Raw genomic sequence first — 16,985 nt, forward strand, 5'->3', positions numbered from 1 at the left:
CTTTCTCCCTTGCAGCTGCCAGCTAGAAACAGATTTTACTTTAGACAGATTTTACTTTACTTAAAAAAGAAAAAAAAAAAAAAGCTACCTTGTCTTCCCTTTAAATGCTTGATTGCCATTCATGACACAATTTACTGTAACTGTCCTGTTTTGCTCTCTTACTGAAATGCTGAAATGATCCCTTACTGAAATTTGCTTCCTTTTTAAATTTCTGGCAACATCTTTGCTCCCAGCTAATGTTGGTTCTGATATTTCACTTCCCCCGCATGTATGATCTTCAGCTGATATGAATGGAGATACCTGCTTTACTGACAGCAGAATATCATAACTGATGAGATTCACTGAATGCCTGAGAGGAGGATGTTAACTGGAATCCTACAACTTTACACACCAAGCTATTATTATTTGTGATCGTGGAGTTTATGGAGAAGCCACTTATCTTGTGCCACTCTTAAAAAAATGACCTCAAATCTTTAGTCACTGCAATTATGGGAAGGACATTTCTCGTGGGAGGAGGCAGGGAAAAGAGTCACCAAATATTATTGTACAGGGCTGACACCAATGAGTAAACAGCTCTGGAAAATCACAGATGGGCAGATTTACTCAGAGCTCCAGCTCAAGACCCCCATCTTCTATCACACCCCCAGTGCCTCTTATTTGAGGATCCCTAGGAGTTTAGAAAATGCAGATAATTTCTAATATTTTGTTTGAGGTGTACATAGCAGAGCATCTGATCAGAACATGCAATCCATTTTCTGAACTGTAATTAGGTTATCAGAACATATCTATCACTTAGCATAGTCACTACAGCTGCCTGGAATCAATCTTTTTTTCCTGTGGAAGTTTTTAACAACCTTGCTCTTTATCTGTTTTAGAGAAGTTTCAGGGTTTTGGCAGAAATTCAACCCCCAAGTATATGCGTTCTGAAATACCTCTATGGCATTTGCGACTTAAATACCTCCTGCTCCCCTTCTTCCCTGGCCCTTTGGCACCTTGGCTGTATCCCAAGGCCGGTGGTGCTCTGCCACCAATTTCTGGCTGCCCCTGCTCTGGGGACGTGGCTCTGCTGCACTCGGGAGCAAGACCCTGCATGGGGCAAGGTAGAGAACAGCAGGTTTGGTGCGGGGCACCGCACTTTCAGAACCCAGCCATTTGGGATTTGTTCATATACTTCTTCTTGACAAATAACAGGAAATTTCTGGTGAAAGCAGATACCTTTTAGCTTTGTTTGAATGTAATTTTCCCTCATAAAAGCATTTTCAGGGCAGAATCATGGAGGAGTTCTGTAAGTCATCACATAAAAATGTGATTGATGCTGTTTGAGCATGAGGTCTGCCTTCCCGGGGAACCCCAGCGATGGAAGCTTATGACGAGGTACATGCAAAGCTGACACATGGGACCCCTGCACACACAGAAATGGTTTCTGACCTAGCACCTTGCCTGAAATCTTCTACCTACACATATTAACTGCCTATTCATGGCAGAGAGGTGAAATAGTCATTATATGTTTTTTCCCAGTCCGTGTAAGGAGAGGTTTGAAGACTCAGCCTGGGCAGAAACCGTTAAATCAGAAAAATATTTGGAAGCATTGATCCATCTGAATGAAACCGCAGCCAGGCTGAGCCTGTGTGCAGCCACAGAAGTTACAAGGGGCACAACAGCTGGAGGACAGGCAGGGGAAGCCAGAAACTGCTCAGCTGAAGCCTCTCCAGACCATGTTTGACATGTTATTCATCTTCTTCTTTTACAGGTCTCTCTTGCCAAGGAAGTGGGGGAGAGAAGTACAGCTCAGAGAGCTGTTTACTTTCCTGTTGAATGAACAATTTTGAATGAGCAAGATTAGTCTACAAGGATGAAAATGCAACCCTGTCTCACTTAAAAAAAAAAAAAGAGGGGGGGTAAGAAATTAGGTTAGTTCTTCCAAAGACTTTCTACCTCCAGGCAAAGCAGTGCAGCTTAATCTCAGCAGGGCCTCCCGCCCCTCTCCGGAGGGGCCTTCTGCCAGCCCCCAGCCAAGAGCCCCCATGCCTGACGAGGCCTTCAGGAGTGACACGCACGGATATCTGCGGGGCTGCAGCCTCCACAGGCAACCCTCAGCCTCTGGGCACTTTTCCTATCAGTCAGATGCTGGCACTAAACCTTCCCTGCCCTGTGCCATCATCTGCCATGCGTTACTGGGCTGTGGGATACGGCCAGCCCAGCTCCTGGCCTCCCTGCCCCGAGTCCTTTCCCTGGCAGGGCTGCGGTGCACAAGGCTGAATCCACCCCGCAGCCTCAGTGCCGGAGGCTGTGCTGGGCCCGTCCCCTGACCCTGTGTGTCAGGAGAAGCCAGTGGGAACACCAGGAGCGTGACCGACACCGGGACACCAAAAGGTGTCCAGAAAGTGCACACTGTACTGGATATTGTAATAGCCAACAATAATCCACGCCAGTATTTTGCAGCCAGGATGTGCCAGATTATTCTTTCCCCAAAAAAACAAGGTTAAAAGGTTCAGTTCTGTTGTAACTGGGCTTCCAGACCCCCAAGGAAGCAGCCAGGCCTCCCAGAACATCGCAGCTCCTCAGAGCGGCTGTTCTGCCCAGCAACACATTTTGGATTCGGTTTTATTCTGCTGAGAAAATGCTTGCGAAGTTCAGTGCAGGCAGTGTGCAGCTCCTGGGCATATGCTAGAAGTTGATGTGCTTGCTTCCCCGTCCCCAAAGCAATCCTAGAACAAACTTCCCAGCAACGTGGGCCCTAGATTCCTTACAGGTTTGGGTTAAACCAATTCAGTACCTTCTGTTGCTACAAGGGCAGCTTCCAGCCAGCTCGCAACCTAACTGCACACAATGACTGAAGAAAAAAAAAAAATCCCTCATATTTACAGGGATCAGTGCAAGTAGGAGAAGAATGGCATTACATAAAGCATTTTCGCTCCTTCAGAAATGAATAATGAGCAAGATGAGCTGCCCAACAGAAAGAATTGTCCTTGATTCAGTGGATTAATTTGCTCGATAGCATGAAATAAGACAATTTAAGGGAAATTAAAATTAATATAAAACATTTGTCTTCAGACACGCTTAAACAATAACATGGAAGAGTATGACGGTCAATAGGGTGTACAAAGCTGTTTAGACCATAACACTGCAGCCATCTTAAAAATGCCAAATATTATTTACATCATTTGCCTTATGACAACGCAGTTGCGATACTGCTAGTGGGTAGCTATACAACCTTGTTATAGAAAAGCAGATTGACAAACATACTTGCTTCTGCTTACTACTTTACCTAGCCTATCGGTAGCATTTGCTTTAGAGGAGCACCCAGGAAGACAGATCAGGCTGGCTCCCTGTTTTGCTGTTGTGTTTGTGCTACACAGACATGGGCTAGAAAGACGGTCCTTGCCTTCAGAGCGTTCACAGCCTAATGTCTCTTCTTGCTCTGCCATGAAGTGCTAGACCTGATGGGCAACATCCACAGAAACTTTTCTTTTTTTTGCAGTACGTTTCTTTGAAAATCCTGCTGCTGCTTTTTTCATTGCTGTATTGAGGGAAAAACCTCTGTGAATCACAGGCTCTTCTCCAAGTCTCTTTTCTTTGTGCTTTGCACCTGCTCTACCACTTGGTCAGTGGATGGCACTCTCTAACTCGCTGGTGCACACAGTGTGGTGGAAATAAAGTTCTGGGGCCTCCAGTGACGTGCAAGTTCACATTCCCATGCCTGGGTAGGTGATCTGAATCCGCAACTAGCCCCGGCAGCAACGGGTGGCAGATTGCCTTGAGCACAGTTTACCATGGCACACAGTGCTGCTAGCACTGTAAGCTGCTATTCAGCCGCCGTGGGCACGGCAGAATTGCCAGCATGGCCTCCTCCTGCGGAGATTAAGTCAGAGATAAATCACCATGGGTGGGCTTGAATACACTGACTACGTTTTTAAAGTCCTGCTGCCTAGTAAGCGGTTGTCCCTAGGCACAGCACCAGCAGGATTTATGTATGGATGGACATGCTCCCCATAAATATTATTGTTCACGGTAAAGTGGGTAAATGTTAGAAATAATAATAAAGAAATCTATATGAAAGCATGACTCAACCTAATCACATTCCTGATGTTTGGGACTCAGCATCTCAGAGAAATGGCTCTGTGATGGCTCACAAAGTGAGGAGGAACACAAAAGAAAATATACTGCCTTCCTCCTAGCCACGGCCCCTACCAGCGCTTCAGCAGCAGGCGAGCTCCCAGCCAGGCACTGCACCAAGGGCTGGGTTCAAGAGGGATTTACACCGTGCCCAGAGGAGCTGAATGAAGGAGCTCCACTCCTAAAGGAAACCCGCCCCCAGCTCCATTCTCCTAAGACAGGGAAGCAGCAGAGGGTTAAGAACAAGTGACCTACGGCTGCTACCGGCTGTGCTTTGCTCTCACAGCCAGGGAAACACAGTCAGCAAAGAGATTTTTAAACTTCATTTTCTCTGTCTACAGGTGCCTGTCTTCCAGTATTAGTCTAGGGAACTGCACACCAATTACCTCATATATTCACTGAAAGTGCAGTACAATACAACTTATTGTTATATAGTGTCCTTGATAGAAAGCCCCATGAAATGCTTGACAGTACTATTGGGTCCATAAAAGTGTGCGTGGTCATGAATACATGTGAGGGTTCAGTCCTTGCTCTTGATTCCTGTTCTCTGCTGGAAACCACTCTGTTACAATTCTCTCAATTTCAACACTGAGAGGAGGTGGAGGAAGGGAATATCACAGCTCTGTGTCACTGTCTGCAAATGCACGAGGACACGGAAGGGCCATCCTGCCAGACGTGAGACAAATGGCCCGAGGGAGACGCAGAGACATGCAAATAGAGAGGCACACACGCTGACCCACTGCTGGCCACCGTGACCAGACTGACCCTGGGCACCATCAGGGCTGCCGAGGAGAGGTGGCGTGCCCCCGTTGCTGAAGCAGACGGGACAGGATTTTTCATGGCAGCACTTTGGCTCAGCCACATGTACAGTACAAGCAGCTTAATCTAATCTTTGCAGCGCTCGGTAAATGAAGAGCCTAATGTCATATCATGCATCACCTATTTTCTCCAGCACTGGGCCCCCAGAAAAAAAAAAAAAAAAAAGGAGTTCGCTTTCCAAAGTTCAAATTATTTGTAACCATTTGACTAAGCCCATTTCTAAAAAGCACAGGAAAATGTCAGTGTTGTGCTTCTATCATGAAGCAGCTGGGGCTGGATTCACACAGCCAACTGTGAGGCTAAAGACAAACTTAGCTGCCTGATGCAGCATCTATGCTCAAAAAATCTGTGAGAGATTCAGTCTGCCAGACACCCAGGGCTGCTGTTTTTGGGATCTGTGTACAGTCAGCGGAAAGGGACAGGCATGAGGACAAACAGGCCGTCAGAGGATCCCGAGATGCCTGGAGGACAGCTCCCGAGCATAGAAGGAGCGGTCCCCGTGGACTCCTCTGTACTGGAGGACGCCTGTGGCAGGTAGGAGAAGTCAGCAAAAGGCAGGGGGACATGTTGCCTTCCTACCCAGACACTGGCTCCCCTACCTCAACACAGCCACGAGGTTCAGAGGGACCCAGCAGGTGACACTTTGCACCTTCTGTGGGGCAGCTTCCACCCTGGGTCCTTCAGAAGCCATTGAAGGCCCAAGGAAGAAAGCCAGCCATGTGCTGCCCACTCAGACACAAGGATTTTCCTTAGGTTTGTAGGAACATTTTGCAGAAATGAGATAGGTGAATATTTTAGAAAAAGTACCCAAGACTTTGATTTCTTCTTAATAGGCTGTGCTCCCTTACGACCCTTGAATTTTCTTTGCAATAACCAAGGAACGTATTAAAAAATCCCATACTTAATTAGACCTGAGTTTCACCACAGTCCCATAGAAATTAAAAAAAAACAAACAAAAAACTAAAATCTCAGTAATTTGCCCATGACTAAACTTTACATATTTTCATCCAGACAAATAGACAGTCATCTCCTGAATGTTTTTACAAGCAGATGCTAATGAACTATAACTGACAAATCTAAAGAATGATCCCCTGCCATTTAAAAGGAAACTACAATTCTCTTTGCTACGTGGTGCCCTGCATAGCACTGGGAGCCCTGGTGGTAGATGTCCAGACAGAGGATCCTATAAAACCTGAACCCTGCAAAGAGCGTGTTGGGCTTCAGTGACTGGGAGGTGGAGAAGGGAGGGGTTCACTGAAACCAGAGTTAAACTTTGATGAGTTAGCAATGAAACTACATGGTGAAAAACATGGGGTGAAAATATTTTCAGGCTGACATTAGATATGAAACACTGGTGAATTGAAGACTGGAAGAAATTTTGCTTTGGGTTGAAACAGTTTGGATTTGAGCAGTTTTGCTGAGCTATACGCAGTGTAAACAAGATCAAAATAAAATGGAAGTCCAAAAATAAAAACGTCATGCTGAAGACACAAAGTGTTTCATTAGGAAAAAACAGACCTAACTGAGATGATTTGAGATTCAGGGATTTTTTTTTAAAACAGCCGGTAAAATAAAGATTTATTTGAAAATTATCTTGCTGCCATGAAATCAGACCATGCAATGCTTAAGCAGGGCCATATGCAGACCTGTGTAACTCCAGTCTAGGGCTGATCATCTCTGCAGCTGAGGGCAGACATGGCATATCTGCCCCGCTTCTCCTGAACATCTCCAGCCCAGTGCTGCCCAGGCCCCACACAGGGGCCTGCTGGGTGATGGAGCCCCCTCACTTGTCTCTGTGGCTGCCGAGACTGGACTCAGCAATTCTCAGCTGACCTCCCCCCCCCCAGCTTCCACATGTAAAAAACAAGGTTAGGCTCTAATACCTACACAATGCCCTTTAATTTCCCTGGCCTGGTGCTGACAATTGGAAAATGAATATTACACAGGCAGCAGAGGGTGGCTGCAGTGGTTGGGTGTAATCAGCATCCCTGTGCATGTCCAACTGAGTCTCATCTTATTTTAATTCCGGTAATATTTCTGTTTTCAGCCAGCTCATTACAGGCACCTATTCAAAGCCTGGAGAATACATCTAAATTGAAAGTAGAAAAAAGAAAAAAAAAAGCATAACGTGCTGCCTTTTCACCTCCCCCTGCTTCTTCCCCTACCAAATTAACAGTGAAGACCTTCTAAGGCACCTCACGTAGACATCCTTGTTATCAGGACTGTCCTGTGGGTCCGAATCAGGCCCTGAGGGCTTGCAGGGAGGTGACCCCAGTGCCGGGTCGCTGGCTGGCAGGGCTCCTGGGCCAAGGCGCTGGGAGCAGCGCGGCAGCCTGCTGCTCGGTGTGCTTGGCATCCCCGCTCTGTCGCACGCAGCCACGGGAAGCCCGAGAGAGCGGAGAATGGGCACAGCACAGAGGATTCCTCTACCCATCCAATTCTTGTTTAGATCTGCTTACCCCCTTGTTTATATCTGCTGAGGTTCAAAACGCATTTCAAAATGTCGGGGAGCAGGAAAAGAAAAGGAAGGAGAGAGAATTATAGCCTGCCTGTCTCTATTTTATAATCTATTTATGTGGGAATAGGGGAGGGAACGTGGGGCATCACTTTGTATCTGGTTTGAAATACTTTTTTTTTTTTCCATAAACAGAAAGGCTTCAGGAGGAGAATGCTAAGCAGAACGGAGAAGTGACACACCATTTATCCAGGTTTTGTTAAGTAATGAGCTCGATTCCTCAGTGATCAATCTCTCCCCTTCAATTAACAGCAATAAATTCCTCATAAAATATTCTAAACAGTGCTGGACTTTCTTCTTGCTTTACATTATTTATGCAGCATGTTTGTTATTCTTGTCCTTAAAGCAACTTTATATATTATGTCTTGTTTCTCAGCCAGAAAAACAACTTGCCACTGCAGAATGATCTCAGCAGTATGTTATCTCTGCCCGGCTGATCCCTGCCTTGTAATGCACACACACACTGCCCCTTAGAGGTGACATCCAGTCATGGCCACAGGGAAAAATCACAGCTACGGAGATATGTTTTGATTGCAATGTGTTTGTGCAATTTTAACCAGCTGGCTGGCTTACCAGAAAGAGAGACTGATATTTTTTTATTTAGAACAAATGTCCATATTTTGATCTCAGATAAGCAGTGCAAATCTGGGCTAACTCGTTCGATTTCAGTACTGATTTTTGCTTTTTTGCCTTTTTTTTTTAAAATCCAACATCAGGCTCCTGACCCATACTCCTTTTCCTGAGAGCTCTGTCATGTAAAGATACAGAATTGCAGCCCCGACCACCGTGCCCTTCCAGATGCTGCCAGGCACAGCCACGCTCGCATTACAAGAAAGCCCCCGGTGCCTGCAGGCGTGTTGCCATCCACCCTAACAAACAAGTATGGAAACGATGAGAAAGGAAACAGCAGGCTAAGCCTATTACTTCATCAATTTCTACAGCAACCACCAACCCTATTACTGCTCTCCGTTCCTCTGCTCACTGGGGATGCTGCCTCAGCAAGGCAATGGGCTTCCTCTTGGAAAGCAAGACGGTGACAGCCTGGCCCACCGCGGCCACCCCAAGGGATGCTTTTTCATGTCAAGTGCTCTCTGTCTCCTGCCCTGATGGAATAATAAAGGAAGCCTGTCTCCTTCTTTCATCAGCAGCTGCCTCTGCCCTCCCGAGCCAGGCAGGGTAGCACACAGACAGAGGGAGGTAAATGCTTTCTTGTGTCCATCTGTCTGATATGACAGTAATACCTCTAGCTAGGATCCTACATTAAACAAACCGATGTGCATGTATCCCCTCTGCAGAGCTGGAGGTGGGGAACGAGCAGTAAGCTGTGTGGGATACAAAGCCATCAAGTAAGCATGCTGGTAAATGAGACATTTAATTAAAAATGAGCAGAGCTAGGAGCCTTGAGGAACTCATGGGCTGGCAAGAAATGCGAGCTGCTCCCCCAGCAAATGCTAGCACATGATCAAGCCAAGGGACAGATTAAGATTAGAAATTTCAGCCTGCCCTTTCCCTTCCCAGCCAGGAGAAAGCAGGCATGCAGCAGAGGGCTGGGACCAATCTTTTTTGCAAAGAAAAAGACTCCACAAACACGACTTGGCCCTTTCCAACATTTGCCCCTTTTTTTATGCTCTTAATGGCTCCACATGCTAGTGCAAGCATCCACGCTTGTGTGGTTTATCACTTATCTGAGCAAACTGGTTGGCCTCCAAGGCAGCAGACTGTCCTCCTTCAGGAGCGAGATGACCACTTCTCTGGGCTGGGGACCTCAAACAGTGCTGTGAACCAAAATGGGGAGAATCTCTGGGCCAAAGATTGATCCACCATAAAGCAGGGATCCAAGAGCTGGAGTAAAAACATCAGTTTGGCCCCACTATGGCAGGAGGGAGGACAGTTCTGCTGAGAGACAGGAGAGACGAGGAGCCAGCCAGGCACAGAGACCTGGCCCACCTTCCGCAGAGGAAGCCAGGAGGTGGCGTGCAGGGAACGGGGGCGCAGTGTGTCTGTCCTCCTACAGCTGTCCATGCTGGAGCTGCGGCCTCTCTGAAATGGAGGGGGCAAAGCACAACCCCAGCAGGGTGGGAGACAGGCCCTTCGGAGGTGCAAGTCAAAGTCCTTGCTCCAGAAATTCAAATGATGGCCCTTTTGCAAACCATTATCGAACTGCTCTGCCTGGCTTCAGCGGGAGGAAGCTGGACTCATTAACTCCCATCCGACATTCCCTTTCATCTGCAACCAGGGTCAACCTGCAAGGGGAACACCCAGCCAGACACTAACAAAACAGGAGGGGTGCGTGTGTGTTTGTACGGGAAAAGAGTTATAAAAATGCTACTTTCCCTTGGGGAGAAATTTGCTACATGAGATTTTAATGAGCAATTAGGTTCTGGGAGACTGTCACTCATGACGAAATTAACCCCAGCAGTGCTAGAGATAGAGGTCAACAGAGAAAGCCTCCCCACAAGGGCTTCCCTTCCCTCGGGGGGTGGTCGTGTCCATCACGCCTGCAGCTGGCCAAAGGGCAGCCCGGCTTGGCTGAGGATGTCAGGAGCCTGGAGGGCAGCAAACCAGCCAGGCCAAATAGCTCCCTCCACCAGATCTTCCTTCATCCCATCACTCTCTTTGCTTCCACCATTCTCCTCCCTTTAGAAAATTTCCTTCTTCCTGAAGAGATTTACTGAGGGCTAAACCTTGTCTGCACACGCACACGGAGGCCTGAGGTTTCTGATGGAGATATGCAAACTGTTGCCATCCAAACACCCAGCAGACTTCCACACCGGCCTTGAGCAGTCTTCCGTGAAGCCTGACCAGAGGCAGGAACACTTCTGAGGCTGCTTTTTCCTCATGCCAAGCAGATGCCATTTGAATGTATGTGACTTCGCAGAAGACAGAGAGCCACCCTTGCGCTCAGGCTGCACTTGCTCGTCCCTTCTAGAAGGCGGCAGTGCAGCAGTACGTCCGCTGTGGGCCTTCTAGAGAGGGAAGAGGGGCCAAGTGCTTTGGACAGGCACAAAAAGAACCAAGTCACTGATCCAAGCCCCTGCTTGCACAGGCAACACCACTACGCAGATCCCTCCACTAAGTACATCGAGCCATGACAGAACTCTTTTCCAGTACACACTGTAAGGATGCAGTGTACTAACACACCAGCGACCGTCCAAACTCTCCCCACTACAATAGCAGCTGCAAAATTTTCATTGTGGCTTGCGAAGAAGTGACTGGATGCAAACAACCCTCAAAGCTCTCTGTGAGGCTGTGCTGGCCACACCCTGCTCCCTGGCCTTCCTCCTCCTCCTCCTCCTGGGGAGAACAATGGGGCTTTGTCAGCACCAGGAGGAATGAGCACTAGCCAAGCACAATAGCCTTTTTTATCCCAGCTTCAAGGCATTTGTGGTTGGAAAAAGAAATGCATTCATCTTGTAAGAGTGAGGAATATCTGTTAGAATTGGGCTTTGCCCAGAATTCTGTATTTGACCTCCAGGGAATAGATCTGAACATGGATCACAGTCAAAACATTTTAGCTTAATCCTCTCTCTTAGCTTCAGCTAATTCTGAGAGCCCGCGCTCATGGCTTTACCCACATTTTAATTGCAGTGGTGATTTAACATCTTCCATCTTGAAAGTCCTCCCTAACTTGGGGAACCTCTTCATGCCATCGGGAAGACAAGTGGAAGCACAGGCTTGCTTATTTCTTGTGAACAAACTCACCTTTAATCCTGGAGGTCCATTCAGCCAGGAAAGAGTTAACACCTACACCTTTCAGTGAACAAATTGGTTCTTCCAGGAAAAAAAAATCCCAGAAAATTGGATGTTGGTAGATTATCCTTCTCCAGATCCATGGATTAGTGTGCTTGCAGAGGGCATCCAAGTGGAAAAGAATGTAATATCGCTGTACGTGCAGGGAGAGCCTTCACCTCCACTCCAGCTCAATTACACATCTCTCTTATCACAGCTATCACATGATGCCTATCCTTATGCCTTTCTCCACTTAAGCCTATTACTGCATTTCTATTAAATACTGGGAAGCCTTTTGAAATCATGAAGTTTCTTGCCACAACGGATCATATGCCAGCTAAATCATTTTGTTTCCCCAGTTCTCCCCACTTTGTGCTTCTACATCGCTTCATTATTTGAGTATTTCCCTTTTAAGTGCAAGACATTGTGACATCCCTCCCCTTGATTTCTCCTCAGGGCACACACATACATGTCCCCACTTACAGCTTAAGTCCAAACCCTGATTCCCTTATGCCTACCTAGACACACATACATGTCCCCACTTACAGCTTAAGTCCAAACCCTGATTCCCTTATGCCAACCTAGAGCAAGAGCCAAAGGCTGAAATACCAGAGGAGCCAAAGAAATGCCTCTGGACTCTCTGTAGGCTAAGGGAAAGCTTGGAGTGCACAGAGAAGCCAGGAGGCAGCAGAGCTGACACCAGCTGTGCCCTGAATGCCCGACACTTCCCCACAGAAGACATGGTGCAACCAGAGACATGGTGGCTGAACAACAGCACAGCAATGCCAGCTCTTAAAGCTGTAACGAGTAACGTGGCAGTGTGATATTTCTTCTCAGGGTCCCAGCCTCGAGATGCAATGACTTGTCTGACATTCTCTGCTTGCACTTTCTGCTGTGGGATTTTTTATTTGTTTGTTTGTTTGCTTGCTTGCTTGCCTTTTTTCCCAATTTATCCTTCACACTTATGGAACAAAGCTTGAAAACAAGAACTGACATCTGGTTTGAAAACCGGAGGCTGATTAGAAGTATCTCCATCAGGTCAAGGGAGGTGATCCTTCCTCTCCGCTCAGCACTGGTGAGACCACAGCTGAGTGCTGTGCCCAGGCAGGGGCTCCCCCATACCAGGCAGACGTGGGCACACGGCAGTGAGCCCAGCAAAGGGACACAGATATGGTAAAGGGACTGGAGCATGTGCCCCATGAGGAGAGGCTGAGAGAGCTGGGGTTATTTAGCCTGGACAAGAAAAGACTTAGGAGGTCTTAGGGGGCCTGAATTCCTGAGGGTGTGGGGAGCAAGGAAGGCAGAGCCGGACTCTTGTCAGTGGTGCTCAGTGACAGGACAGGAGGCAATGGGCACAAACTGAAATTCAAGAAATTTCATTTAAATATAAAATTATTATTATAGTTTTACTGTGATCATGACTGAGTGCAGGCACAGGGTGCCCAAAGAGGCTGTGGAGTGTCCATCCCTGGAGATATTCAGAACCCAGGTGGACACGGCCCTGAGCAGCCTGCTCCAGCTGTCCCTGCTTTGAGTGGGGTGGGACTGGGCATCTCCAGAGCTGCCTGCTGACCTCACCTCTTACCGGGATGCTGTGGTTCTGTAATTAATTTCTAGGTTTAAAGCCATTTAAATTCAGGGGGGGAGTTGACCCATTCTTTTTCAGGACCTACGTCAACAATGTTATGTTTTCCTTGAGCTCCAACCCTCCCTTTAAGTCAGCCCAAGCTCTGAGACGCACACCACCCAGCCTGTTGGACAACCACCTACACGGCTTCTCACGCCACACAGGTGAGACCTGAGCATCACTTTAACCAAGCAGCCGAAGCTGCAACATTGCAACATGAAGTGCATGGGCAGTTTCCAGTGTGTATCTTGTATATTTGCTCAGCCACACATGAAAATGAACCTAGAGGTAGAAAAAAAATGAAGACCTGGAGTTCTACATGTGCATTTGTTCAAAGTTTGTTTCAGAGATTTGTAGGGGTATTTTCATCACACTAATTGAGTTTTAAAGGTTTTACATTTCATTATCTTTTGAAAGTCTGATAAGAGTAATCAGTGGCTGCATTTATTCTCCTTCGTTCTTTTACCTGTTTGCTGCCAAAAGAGATAAAAAACAACAACAACAAGAAAAACTGCTTTCTTAGCATAAAACAAGAAGTAAAAAGCAGGAATAAGTAAAATAGAAGTATTGCAAAATGAATAAATTAATTAATAAAATCCTGATTTTCCTCTTCCTTTTGACTAACGCTGACAATCTCACATCACAGGTAGAAACTCTTCAAGAGATAAATTGGTAGTAAGGGTTTTGAGATGTTTAGGTTCCTAGTCTAATCCTGAGAGCTCTATATTGAAGAATCATGATGAATTTGTGCAACTTATGAATAATTGGGGAATTTCATCTGGCTTTTGATTTGAAAGAGAGGGAATACTTTTCATTACATAAATATATGAACCTACAAAATCACAAGTGTCTCCTGATTTGGAGTATCTCTTGCCTTCTGTGTACCTATTCTAAAATACTGCAAAGGGGTCTGGTTTTGGAGGGGAACTGATGAAGACTAGTCCTCTGAAAAACTATCTCTGTGTGATGCAGCCCAAGTGCAAGGATCAGACTGATTCATCAGGTGAATACTCTTTGCAATACAACAAGCATTTGCCAGGGGGATCGTCCCTTAAATTCTTTATCCACTGAATTATTGCAGAAGAATATTTCTCCCTCCAGACACATGCCGAGTAATAATTTGTTCACAGGCTTGAAACTAGGTTTGGAAAAAAATATTCTAAAAAAGGGTAAGAACAGAAAATATTTTGGTTCTTAGAAGTTCAGTACTGAGTGGACAGCTGTGATTATTATTCTGCTCCTACCAGTTAACTATTGCTATACACTAGAACTGATTAAGAAAAATGTAAGGGCTCATGGAATTAAAAGAAATTCTTATTTTCTCTTATTTAATCTACCTTTCTTTTGGCAATCTCAGCCTTTTTTTCTGTTTATACTCAATCTCCAGTTTGAGTACCATGATCAAGCTGATCTGTTCCAAGGACACACTGCAATCTTGCCACAGGCACTGTAGTTGGCTACTGTGGAATTGAGTGGAGTATCACAAAGAGAAAAGGAGGCCATCATGTAAAACCAAGCAGGTTGTCAAGAAAGCAGTTCAGGTAGGCTGTCATCCTTAGGCCCCTGTAGCCACTTTCTACCGAAGTCACAAGCTCCTTGGAAAAGAGAGACATTTCTCAACATCTGCAACATATCAACTATGCTGTCACTGCTCAGCAAACAAATAATTAGAATAACAAATGGAATTGTTTCTATATATAATGTTCCACAAAGCTTTCCAAGAGATGCCATCTGGTCTGTAAGGTAGAAAGCTGGAGCCTGGAAAAAATTCCACGTATGCTTAATTTTACACCCTCAAACAGCCCCAAGGACTGTTCAAGTGCATAAAATTGAGCAGATATGTAAATATTTGCGGAGCTACAGCTCCATAATTGGTAATTTTGCATCTCCTGTATTTTTCAAGGATGTGGAAAGAAGGTCTATGGAGAAAGGTGCCTTGAGGGTCAACAGAAATAAGCTGTGGACAGCTCGTCTCCACTCCTATTCTAGTTATTGGCTTCATTTGTCAGCCTCCTAAACCCGCCCAGCTCGCAGTGGAAGGATGGCACATTCCCAGTGCTTTGGCATCTGAGAGACAGCAGAACATATCTCACTCCTGCTTAGAGCTGAAAGTGAAAATAGAGTGCGAGGAATCCAAAAGGAAGTTGTTGAATGCATGGCAGATGTTGTTACATTTGGCCTAGCAGTACTCCATGTGGCAGTCACACGACTGGTGATCTTAGCCAGAGAGGTTAATCGGGATGGGCACTCCCATGTGAGGGTTTTCTTTCAAATGAGAGTAAAACAAATGTTAGAAGTGGACTAATAACTGCAAGTCCAAAAAACCACACACACAAAAACAAAACCAAAAAACACCGCACAACAACAAAACCCACATTAAAAATAAGGCAAAGGGAAGCTCAGAGCTAACAGCATGTCTGTTGGGAATACAGCACCTCAACAGCCCAGAAGAGACACAAAACCAATACCATAACTCCATGGGAAAGTGAGCTGAAAGAGACATCTGAAGACCACCCTATGTATCTCCATCCGACACCCCTGAGCTTTGGCTGGCACCCAAGTGTCCTACAGACAAACGTGGAGTGAGGAAGTGATACATGCTGGCATGAATCATGGATTTCTAGGCCATCATTTACAACAGGAGCTACGCCTGAGCAGAAGAGCATTACTCACATATGATTTATGTGTTTTTTACGTAGCTGTTGGGCTTTAATTATTCACTTGATTATCAATAAAAAATAAGCAGTGAGCAGCACAGAATGTTAACATGCCTGAAAGGGGCATGCAGCCACTTGTGTGAAACAAATGTGGACATGCAGAGAGGCATTCCTGTGCTGTCAGTGCTAGGCATGGGGAGAAATTCACAAGCAGAATTAGTGCATTTCTTTTCTCTTCCTTCCCTGTCTCCTCCCCACCCTTTCACAAACAAAACCTGCCAACCTGTTCATCAGCTCTGTGATGGCAGACAAATGTTTCAGCAAAACATGTGCCAAATATCCATTGATATTGGCTGAAATTCAATATGATGAAATGAATTGATGCTGGCGTCCCATTTGGTGCAATGCAATATCTGATCAATAGCAAGTAATTGGACATCACTTTGTGTAGGAGAGAAAGCTAGGGCTGTTACATCACTCTGAGTTATGGATCATATTAATCACTGCCTAACTGTTTCATCAATGTAATTTCTTTTCATCAACATGCCGTGGCATTTAGAATGTTGGACATAAAACCTCTATACTGTATTAACTTGAAATTAAAAGCTGTGCAGCCCAATGAAGTGGAACATCACTACCATGGGTGTGAATAGTGTTCTCAAATCATAGCGCAAAATTATACAATTGGCACCTTTAACAAGCAGAAGGAAGTGACAGGAAAAAAAAAAAATCAAACAGCAAGAACTCATCTGGCCTGGGGAGGATATGCACTCATATAAGCCTTACCTACAGTTCCTCCTCCTTAATTGCAATCAATGCAGGACCAGCAGGGAGAGAAATCCATGCTTCTTTTCAGCCTTTGCTAGTTCACAGGTGTTTGCAACTTGTGAAACTACTGAGGATGTATTAAAAGGGCAGCTCTAGTAAAGAAACGGTAGAGTCATATCCTAGCATGGACATATGTGCATCTCTGTCATTGGTCATTTGGATTCCTGTTGCTTACCTTATTATGCTCTTTCTGTTTTAGCTTTCTTCACGCCTCCTTCCCTGCTCCAGCAGAGGTACACTTGTGGAGACTGGTAGCATAGCCTTCTACCAGCTGACTCAACGTCACTTGTCTGCAATTGCACACCAGCAGGAATCCCTGCTCAGCATCTGACAGCTAAGGAAAGCTTTCAGGCACGGCAGTCAGAGAACTAGTGCCACTGGCACTGCTCACAGCCAAGGGAGAGAGATGCTGCACTCCAAATCTGTTCTTGTCCCACTGGGTCATATACAGGACAACCCATGCATGGAAAAACTGAGATCAAGAGACTTCAGAGCCAGTTAAACTTGGGGTGCTAGGTCACAAAAAGGAACTTGATGGCACTGAGCGCACCAAAAAACTTTTGGTGGGGTCCACTTTACACACCTACATGGGCAACTGTTCACTGACTGCAGAGTCAGGCACTCCACTGCTGAACCTCCTACCACGCTGCTGTTTTCAGTAAGGTCATAGCAGGAAATTAAATGACGCCTGCAC

General features: G+C 46.0%; 1 protein-coding gene across 1 annotated transcript in view; it reads right to left on the bottom strand.

The window, feature by feature from the left end:
* PARD3B (par-3 family cell polarity regulator beta) overlaps positions 1 to 16,985 on the bottom strand; it is a 538,356-nt gene that overhangs the window by 462,500 nt on the left and 58,871 nt on the right. The window lies entirely within an intron of this gene.

The sequence above is a fragment of the Anser brachyrhynchus genome (assembly GCF_964034855.1).
Source record: "Anser brachyrhynchus genome assembly, chromosome: 7".
Taxonomy (NCBI): Eukaryota; Metazoa; Chordata; class Aves; order Anseriformes; family Anatidae; genus Anser; species Anser brachyrhynchus.